The sequence below is a fragment of the Miscanthus floridulus genome, chromosome 15 (genome assembly GCF_019320115.1).
Source record: "Miscanthus floridulus cultivar M001 chromosome 15, ASM1932011v1, whole genome shotgun sequence".
Classification (NCBI taxonomy): domain Eukaryota; kingdom Viridiplantae; phylum Streptophyta; class Magnoliopsida; order Poales; family Poaceae; genus Miscanthus; species Miscanthus floridulus.
In genome coordinates, this window is record NC_089594.1 from 19,813,656 (window position 1) to 19,824,161 (window position 10,506).

Sequence of the window (10,506 nt, forward strand, 5' to 3'; positions counted from 1 at the left end):
TGTGTGGCAACATAAGCAAAATTTTGTGCATGGTAGGGAACGTTTCAGACATTAAACGAAAAGGGAACATCTGCCATGAAGCCAATGGCTCCCTGCATCCTGACGGTGGCAGGTGCGATGACGGTGCAGGCATATGTAGCGGCGACTTCGTTCCTTTCCATTTCCCTTGACCGGAGCAGGGGAGGGAGGCTCATAGGCTCATCAGAGGACATGTCTGAATCCGAGAACGAGAGCCTATCCTGCCTCGCCCAAGAGGAGCCGGTGACAGGTGACTCATGGGTAGAGCGGATGGCCACACAGTGCCCAAACAACGCGGGGGGCAGAGCGGTGACAATGGTTGCCGCCAGTGGCGGTAGTGCTTGGGGAAAGGGCTTGTTGATCCCCAGAGCCCTAGGACGGAGAACCATGGAGGCCATTCATGGGTGTGCGGCAAGGTGAAAGAAAGGAGGAGCAAAGACGTGGACACTGGGGCCGCAGCGGCCACCGAAGTTTTTTTTGGGGTGGGGGAGGGGGGAGGGGGGGCGTGGACTTCGGGGACGGAGTGGCCACCGACGACGGGGGAGAGGCTCAGAATGTAAAAAACACAATTTACAAAAGATGCTTGCTTTAAGTGAAGAACTACACAACGGATGATTGTTTTAAAGCGCAGAAGTATAACGGTAATGAAAGTGCAAAAAAGTAATTTTACAGTCAATATATAATACACAAAGACGCCCATAGACCAGAGGCCGCCCATACAACAGTGATGAATGCAAATCAAGCCAACTCTTTTAAATCTCAAAGCAAGGGAGAGGATGCTGACTCGGAAGAGATCTTGGAGTGGCCACCGGTTGTCGCCGTGGTCACGGAAGAGGAGCTCTGAACGGACAAGGCGCCGATAGCACGTCTAGTGACGGCAAACTCCGACACCATTCTGTACATCTGCGGTGTGAGCGTCGGGAGCCTAGCGTCCTCCGACTGCAGGACGTGCATGGCCTGCTCAATGGATGGCCGTTCGCTCTGGTCAGGATGCGCGCACCACAGCCCAACAACGAGCACCCTCTCCATGCACCTATCGTCGGCCTGGTCACCGGACCTCAGCCGCTCATCTGCCGCGTCGAGGATCGTGTTCCGGCCATAGAGGCGCCTTCCAGCAGGATGACGGGGCACCGCCCGGAGACGATCTCGAGGAGGACAACACCGAAGCTGTAGACGTCGGAGTAGGTGCTCGGGTGGAGCGTGTTGACGAACTCTGGGTCGATGTACCCCGCCGTGCCCATCACGGCCCTGGTGGTGTGCCACCGTGCGCCGTGATCGCCGAGCCGGGCCAGGCCAAAGTCGCCAAGCCTGGTGCCGAGAGAGTCGTCCAGCATGATGTTGCTTGGTTTGATGTCACCGTGCACCACACACTGCTCCCAGTCCTGATGGAGATACCGCAGCGCTGATCCCAAGCCAAGGATGATCTGGTACCTATGTGTACGTACCTTATAAATCAATCAGTGGTTGGTAAAAAGAGATAAAGCTAGCATGAAAATTCTCACAACAATTATAATCATCCAACCATTTATCAAAGTAACCATTTATGCTATTATGAAAAAATAATATAAGAAACATTCTAAATTTTTATCTAAGAAATTAACCACCTCTAAAAAAACCTAATAAAGTAACCCTTGTTATTATAGTTTTTTTAAATACTTCTATAATCTTCTCAATATACTCTCTTCTATCATTATTACTAATATAGAAAACATGAACTATGTTATGCGTGCATACATGTCACTATACAAATCATATACATATATGCATGAAGTGATGACCATTTCGATTTACAAGTCAAATACATAGCACCGGTGTTAAGTGTCACCATTGCGTCACATATATATATTTTAATTTCAAACACACGTAGCTTAATTAAGCTAAAATTTCAACTAAACACATATCAAGTAAACAGACCATCAAAACGTATCAGTAAACATGGAGGATCAATGCAAGGAGAACAAATATGGATAAAATTACATATAGAGTAATTTTGTAACTATAAAGTATTACAGCAAGACAAAATTTAAGAAGGATGTACCGTATTTGTATAAACCTTGTCAAATTAGAGGACCAAATATAAACAACTTCAATAACCATGGGGCCAGATATGCTGACTTTTTTTTCTTTTTGGAAAGGTCCCGAGCATGGCCGCCATAGGAAAGAAATATATGCGCAAGCGGCGCAAACAACTTCCCAGGTTTGATAGACTGTCAAGTTAGACGAAAAGAACTAAACGGACTACTCACAATCTAGGGGCACAACAACATGCTATAACAACTTGGCCCCAAAAACAACCGATGCGCAGCTTCTAACTTCCTAAGCCGACTTCCAAACATTTTCTTTTGACACCAAGAACACCTCTGTCTAGTAGCCACCGTCTTGCACTCCCCAACACTATGGCAACTCACTGACCCGGAATGATATGCTGAGTTTATCCATGAATCTTCTAGCACTTACTCTATCCGTTTTATTCAACTTTTTTTTACAAATCATAAAATAAATAAATCATTATTAAAGTATCTCTGATGATAAAATAAGTCATAATAAAGTAAATAATATTTGTACAAATTTTTTTGAATAAAACAAATGGTCAAATAAAATGGTACGGAGTCCAAAACGATAATCTCAATTTGACGGAAGGAGTATATATGTCGCTTATTATTACTAGTCTATCATTCTATCTATGCATGATAACTATTAAGGTTGGTTAAATGTGTTGTTTACCTTTCTGGCCACGTCAAAAAGCTCTCGCTGTCGTCGCTGCTGTGGAGATGCGTGTCGAGGCTGCCTTTGGCAACCAACTCGTAGACGAGCAGGAGGCCATTGCGACGACTGTCGCACCACCCCAAGAGCCTCACAAGGTTTCGATGCTTGAGACGGCTGATGATCCTCACCTCCGCCTCGAACTCCTTCCTCCCCTGCGCCGACGACTCCGATGAGAACATCTTGATGGCCACCGGGCGCTCTTCGCCGGCAACGGCGAGCTTACCCCTGTAGACGCTTCCGAAGCCACCGCGGCCGAGCTTGCCATCTTCGGCGAAGTTGTTGGTGGCGGCCGCCAGCTCGCGGTACGCGTATCGCCTAGGGCCGCTGGCAGCCACCCCTCTCTCGAGCTCGGCCCTGCCGTGTCGTTGTTCTCCTTCACAGTCGCTGTCACTGGTTTCTTCATTTGGTGGTTTCTTGTGTCGTTTGTGCCGCCATACAAGCACGGCTGCACATGCCAAGAGAAATACTCCTAGCACAGCCGCTAGCACGGAGATTACTATCTGGGTTCGTCCTACTGACCTCGTCTTGGGATGCTGGACGATTTCAGGTGACTGATGAAGCGGCGGCGGCGGTGGCGGTGGCGGTGGCGGCGGTGCTTGTGCTACCTGTTTCTCCTGCAGAGTGGATATGAATGACCATGACAGTATCTGGTGCTGCTCGCCACCACCGCCAGTCGCTGCCGAGAAGCCGATAGCGACATGCTCGGGAAGGTAGCTCTTGAGATCAACAGTGGCGTTGACGTAGTAGGACGTGTCGCCGTTGATGGTGAGCTCGACGGCCAGGAACTTGGTAACATTCTCGTACCTCACGGTTGCCATCATCTTGTAACCGGACGTGAGGTTCCTGGTCGGCGAGGTGGTGTCGGTGACCGCCGTGGAGTTGAGGGAGTTGACGTCGATGGTCACGTGGTTGCCGCTGATGTCGCCGTATAGCTGCTGGTTGCGATAGGTGTCGAACTCGACGGCGACCATGGTGGTGTCGCCGGTGCCGTTGGTGGCGTACGGGAGGAGGCCCAAGCTGCCCCCGAAGCTCCCGGGGGGTATACCAGACCCAACATGATGGCTGAGCAAGAAGGCCATCCCGCCGTCGCCGGGAGTGACGATGGTGCTCGCGTCGTCCAGAGTGATCTGGAAGTCGAAGCTAGTGGTGAAGCTGGCCATCTCGCCGGTAGCTGCGTCCCATAGCCGCACTGGCTGCGTGTACGTGGCCCGGCCGGTGCTGTCGTTGGTCCTCCTGCTCCGCCGCGTGAGCTCAAGCGTGTCTAGAGTGAGGTACGCGTCTCCGGTGCAGTATATCAACCGATCGAGATCAGCTAGGCTTTCGGGTTGAGAGAAGCTGAGGTTGAAGGAGAGGCAGCCAGCGCGAGGGACATGGGTACAGTCGTAGAGGATGATGCACAGGACGGCGAGGAGGGAGGCACGGCAGCTCGACATCATATACGTGTACTCTATTGGAAATGTTTGCTCGATCGATCGATCTCAGAAGAGAGCTGAGGTTTATTTCCAAGGACATAATAATTAATGATGTCTCAAGTAGAGGATGATGCTAAGGAGGCCTACGACAGCGTCTTTCACGAGGACGCCGACCCCTCACATAGAGGGGCTTTGCGGGTGCTCATGCTGGGAGAGGGTCCGAGGCGATCGGGTCGCCGCCCAAGCCGCGCGAGCCCCCGCGTCTGAACGACGGTGTTGGCTAGGTAGTTGATTAGAGAGTAATAGCTAATAATTGCCTTCTGATAGGGTGGACGGAACCGATTGTATAACAGTTTTTCCCCTAGTGTATCATCAGTGGCGTGTCGTTGTAATCCGTACTATTTTTCTTCTTAATGACAAAGACGCGCAAACCTTTTGCGCGTTCGAGGAAAAAAAAGTGCTGTAAGCATATATGAAATAGATGCACGCACAACTGTAGACGCCCTCTTTGCCGAGTGCTGGGGGCACTCGGCAAAGCCAGCCAAAGCACTCGGCAAAGGTCTCTCGACAAAGATTTTATCGGCAAAAATTTCTTTGCCGAGTGCCAAAAATCGACACTCGGCAAAGCCTTTGCCGAGTGCCCGACATTTGGCAAAGTTGGAACCGAAAAAAACCCGAAAAAATGGAAAATTTGTTTTAATTGGTGGAGGCCCCCCACCGGTCAGCGCCCATCCATCTCTGGCTTTTTTCGAGTCAATTTCACGGCTACGCGGCCGACGGGATTCGAACCCGAGACCTTCCGCTGCGCACAAACCTCCTCTACCACTACACCACACTGTCACTTGTGTCTGGATTCCGTTTTAGTTCTTAATATATTATACTAAACCGAGTGTAAATTATTTGTTTGAGGCCCTAAACGAATTCAAATAAAAAAGTTGTGAACTACAAAGTTTCATAACTTTTCGAGATCTACACTTTTAGTTTAGGAAGTTTTTCCATTCGAGGTCATTTATAAAATTTGAATTTTAAAATTTGGAAATTCAAACGTAGTTTTGCATGACAAGATGTTTTCAAATCAAAAAGTTGCCAACTACAATGTTTCATAACTTTTGGAGATCTATAATTTTTATTTAGGAAGTTTTTCCATCCGAGGTCTTTTGAAAAATTCAAATTTTAAAATTTTCAAATTCAAACGTCGTTTTTGCATGACAAAATGATTTCAAATCAAAATGTTGCCAACTACAAAATTTCATAACTTCTCAAGATCTACAAAGTTTATTTTGGTCATTTGTTCATCCGACATAGTGATAGTAACATTGTTCACAAATCATATATATCTCTCTTCTACTTTCATGAAACTAATATGAGACATATATTTATGAACAACGTTATTGTCGCTTTGTCAAATGAAGAAATGACCAAAATAAACTTTGTAGATCTTAAGAAGTTATACAACTTTGTAGTTGAAAAGTTTTTCATTTGAATTCATTTAGGGCCTCAAAAATTTCTTCGAAAAACTGATTTGCCGAGGGCCAAAAAAATGCACACGGCAAAATGTCTCTTTGCCGAGTGCCAAAACATAGGCACTCGGCAAAATACGGCTTTGCCGAGTGCAAGAAAAAAGGCACTCGGCAAACTTAGAGTAAATTGCTTGTTTGAGACCCTAAATGAATTCAAATCAAAAAGTGGTCAACTACAAAGTTTCATAACTTTTTGAGATCTACAATTTTCATTTAGTAAGTTTTTCCATCCGAGGTCGTTTGAAAAATTTGAATTTTAAATTTGAGAGATTCAAACGTAGTTTTGCATGATAAGATGATTTCAAATCAAAAAGTTGTCAACTACATAGTTTCATAACTTTTGGAGATCTACAATTTTCATTTAGGAAGTTTTTCCATCCGAGGTCGTTTGAAAAATTCAAATTTTAAAATTTTCAAATTCAAACGTCGTTTTTGCATGACAAGATGATTTCAAATCAAAATGTTGCCAACTACAAAATTTCATAACTTATCAAGATCTACAAAGTTTATTTTGGTCATTTGTTCATCCGACATAGTGGTAGTAACATTGTTCACAAATCTTATATATCTGTCTTCTACTTTCATGAAACTAATATGAGAGATGTAGATTTTATGAACAACGTTATTGTCGCTTTGTCAAATGAAGAAATGACTAAAATAAACTTTGTAGATCTTGAGAAGTTATACAACTTTGTAGTTGAAAAGTTTTTCATTTGAATTCATTTATGGCCTCAAAAATTTCTTCGAAAAACTGATTTGCCGAGGGCCAAAAAAACACTCGGCAAAGACGTATTTTGCCGTGTGTTTTTGTTTGCCGAGTGTATTTTATTTGGCACTCGGCAAACACGGTCTTTGCCGAGTGCCCGATAAAATACACTAGGCAAAGACTCCGGCACTCGGCAAATCGCCGGTTTCCCGTAGTGACGTATACTAAGCTAGCTACATACTATACTAGTACACACACCGACCCCATGATGTGTGGATATGTTTCTCTGAGACGACTTCGACGACACAGTGTGCGATTATATTCCTTGCACCAGAAGTTACACGGCTGTCGTCGTCTCACAAAATCAGCCAGCTGGTAGTTACCATTTGATGGCTTGGTCTCATTACAGCACAACTTGCTAAGAACGTACGTACCTGAAAAGGACCAAATAATATCGAAGGGCCAATGCAATTTCTGGTTAGAGCTTGGGGCGGCCAAGTATATATGTCCTGTGGAAATAAAGTAACCCTGGAGCCCTTCGGATACACCCAGTCGCCGACATTTGAAAAATATTTTGGCGTGAGTCTTGCGAGCCTGAGTCTTCGGGCAAGTTTGATATATCTCACTTTCACTAGTGGATCATTTGTTATACTAGTTCACCGACCCATGCTCTCACACAGGTTAGAATCTTAAGAGACACTAACTAATAAAAAATACATATATCAAATATTTTTTTCTCTCTTCACTATAATAGCTATAATAGGTACTCTATAGTTTACATTCAATTTTGATAATATATCAATTATTGATTTTTATGTCCTTTCCGTCCATATCTATTGGTTTTTTTTTTCTTTTGAAAGGACCTCTGTTTATCAATATACATTTAGTTGAAACATTTGCTTAAACTATGTTGACTTTAGTTGTAATCTATATTTTGACGACATGGACCTGAATTTTGATTCTTTTTCCAAAGTTTTGAGCTGATTAATTTCTCATATACAACAACTATTATTTACGATGGTGATTATAGTCGGACAATTTGACAGTAAAATGTTTTAGGCTTTTTAAGAATTTTATGATCATCTATTTTATTTCTAGCGGTTTCATTAATAATATTTTCTAGGATTATTTTTTTCTAGCATGATACATGTTTAGTTGAAACATAGACTTAAATATATAGACTCCTATCACTTTATGTAATATCATAAAAATCTCTTTTTTAACTTTCAGCTTTTGGTCATGTGTTAATTTGAAATTCCAAAGCTTACTATATCGCTTATTCAAAATTTTCATTTTTTATTTTATTAAAAAATTTTAGGTCCTAGGCTACCCTTAAGTTCTTAGAATACCCATAATAGTTGTTTCAGCTTGCACCATGGCACTTAAGATGTGGAATTTTTTATATTGCATTGATATTGATTTAGTGAACAAATAATACTTGGAATTATAATACTTTTATTCATATGATATAATGTTCCAATCAAATTGTTTATTCTTTTTTTTCAAGACGATAACAACTTGCAAAATTTATTATCATGAGTATTAATATGACTTAAAGTGAAGCGTAAGGGTCATTGGTATATCATTTGCTAATGATATGTGTCCTTAGTCTACATAGTGGAACATAGCTTTATGCATAGTTTTAACTTAATATTGGTATGGATGTTAAATTATTTCATAATAGCATATATTAGCATTTACATATAGATTTGATAGGTTTGTGTTTTTTTTTTACAATTGTTGAGATGGATAATTTAGGTGTAAATTATATAGGTAGCCCGTATGGTTAATTTGGATGCAAACATAAAGGGTCTGGATAAGTTATAAAAGAATTATTATGGGATTAGTTATTTATCTTTAATATTTGTGGGGGTTTGAGTTTTTTCATATAGGCTTTCTCGATAACTCCATGAATCATGGTCTCCTAATTTTCTAGCATCATTAACATGTAAACTCGAAGTAAGCTAACGAATTTATATTAAATTGAACAAAAATATTATAAGTCAAGGTCAATAAGGGTTATTATATCAAGAAGACTTATTGATTTAAAGTAATCTAAGACTCTTGCTTTCATTTTTCACAATTCTTTCCCTGGTCTAATCTCACCTATAAGCAGTATGGAATAAGTACTCGGAGAAGACAAACTAAACAGTGGTTATGGGTGGCAAAATTCAGTACATCTTAGGAGAGAAATTAAATTCTAATTATCGGATCTAGCAAGATGGCCACACCTTTAGTCTGTAGATCTATCCAGCTGGTGCCAATGTCGATGTAGATGCCATGAACGCCGCACATGAACGCACCGGGGGCTAGTGTTTGTCCCGTGCTTATGGGCTTATGGCCGCCCCTCTTGCAGATACTTGCCGATTACAGATCGATGCTTGAATGACCTGATTGCTCGCTAGACGTATACAGGTGCAAGTCAGGCAGATGCATGCATCACACAACACACATGGATGATGCATTCACGTACGTACGGTACATGTCTTTATGTGCCGCCACCTAGTGCTCAACCGGCTTTGGGTCCTAAGCGCGCTTCGATGACCAGGCCGACGTCCTGCCTTCTATCTTCATCTGATGGGCTCTCCCAGCACCCACTACTAGAAACGCGTGCTTTGTCGAGGGCCTGAGGCTTTGCCGAGGGCCAAATCTTGGGCACTCGGCAAAGACACTCTTTGCCGAGGGCCAGCCACAGGAGCCCTCGGCAAAGAACGGCCCTCGGCAAAGAGGCCTTTGCCGAGGGTACGGCCCTCGGCAAAGACAGGCCCACGGCAAATCAAATCTTTGCCGAGGGCCGCGGCCCTCGGCAAAGATGCCCTCGGCAAATTAGGCCCGTTGGGTCACGGCGGCCATTTCCCGTCAAGCTTTGCCGAGGGCCACCCGTTAGGCCCTCAGCAAAGGTTTTTTTTTTCTGTGCAACTATGTTATTCGGCAATTTTTTTTAAGTCTTTGCCGAGGGCCCTAGACCAGGCCCTCGACAAAGATTTTTTTAAAACCAGTTTTTTGGCCAAATTTTTTTTTTATAAATCGCCTTTGCCGAGGGCCTGAGGCTAGACCCTCGGCAAAGAAGCCCTTTACCGAGGGCCAGGATAGGCCCTCGGCAAAGATTTTTTATTTTTTTTTAAATTCTTTGCCGAGGGCCACGGGCCAGGCCCTCGGCAAATTTTTTTTTTGTTTTTTTAGCCCAGTTTTTTTGTGGTGCTACAATACATTGTTTTGAACTCAATTTTAAAATTTTGGCCAATTTTGATTTTGTTTTGTATATTTCCTTAATTTATTTTGATTCTTTGATTTTTTTTGAATATGTCAAATTTGAACTGCAGGTGCATGGAATATTGCAATGTAGTGTTTCGAAAAATGTTATTCATGTTAATTGGTGCATGTTGAGTCCCTATCCACGAACTTGCATCAAATTTTCACGCATCTTCTCGCGTAACATGACGACCAACTTGCCGGAAAAGTGTTTTAAAATTATATAAAATCCATACGAAGTCCGAAAATCACGAAACTTGGCGAGATGTCATGTTATCACATGTGTAGGCTGTGGTAAAAAATTGAGAAGGCTTCGAGCGAGTTGCGACGTCGGATGCCTGAAACCCAGACATCTCCACATGCTCGCTCGAAGCCTTCTCAATTTTTTACCACAGCCTACACATGCGATAACATGACATCTCGCCAAGTTTCATGATTTTCGAACTTCATATGGATTTTATATAATTTTAAAACACTTTTCCGGCAAGTCGGTCGTCATGTTACGCGAACAAGATGCGTGAAAATTTGATGCGAGTTCATGGATAGGGATTCAACGTGCACCAATTAACATGAATAACATTTTTCGAAACACTACATTGCAATATTCCATGCACCTGCAGTTCAAATTTGACATATTCGAAAAAAATCAAAGAATCAAAATAAATTAAGGAAATATACAAAACAAAATCAAAATTGGCCTAAATTTTAAAATTGAGTTCAAAACAATGTATTGTAGCACCACGAAAAAACTAGGCTAAAAAACAAAATAAAATTGCCGAGGGCCTGGCTTGTGGCCCTCGGCAAAGAATTTTTTTAAAAAAAATAAAAATCT

General features: G+C 42.9%; 1 pseudogene; it reads right to left on the reverse strand.

Annotated features, from left to right (window-relative positions):
- Positions 1 to 777: 777 nt before the first annotated feature.
- The window catches only part of LOC136507140 (L-type lectin-domain containing receptor kinase IX.1-like), a 15,603-nt pseudogene continuing 5,874 nt past the window's right edge, over positions 778 to 10,506 (reverse strand).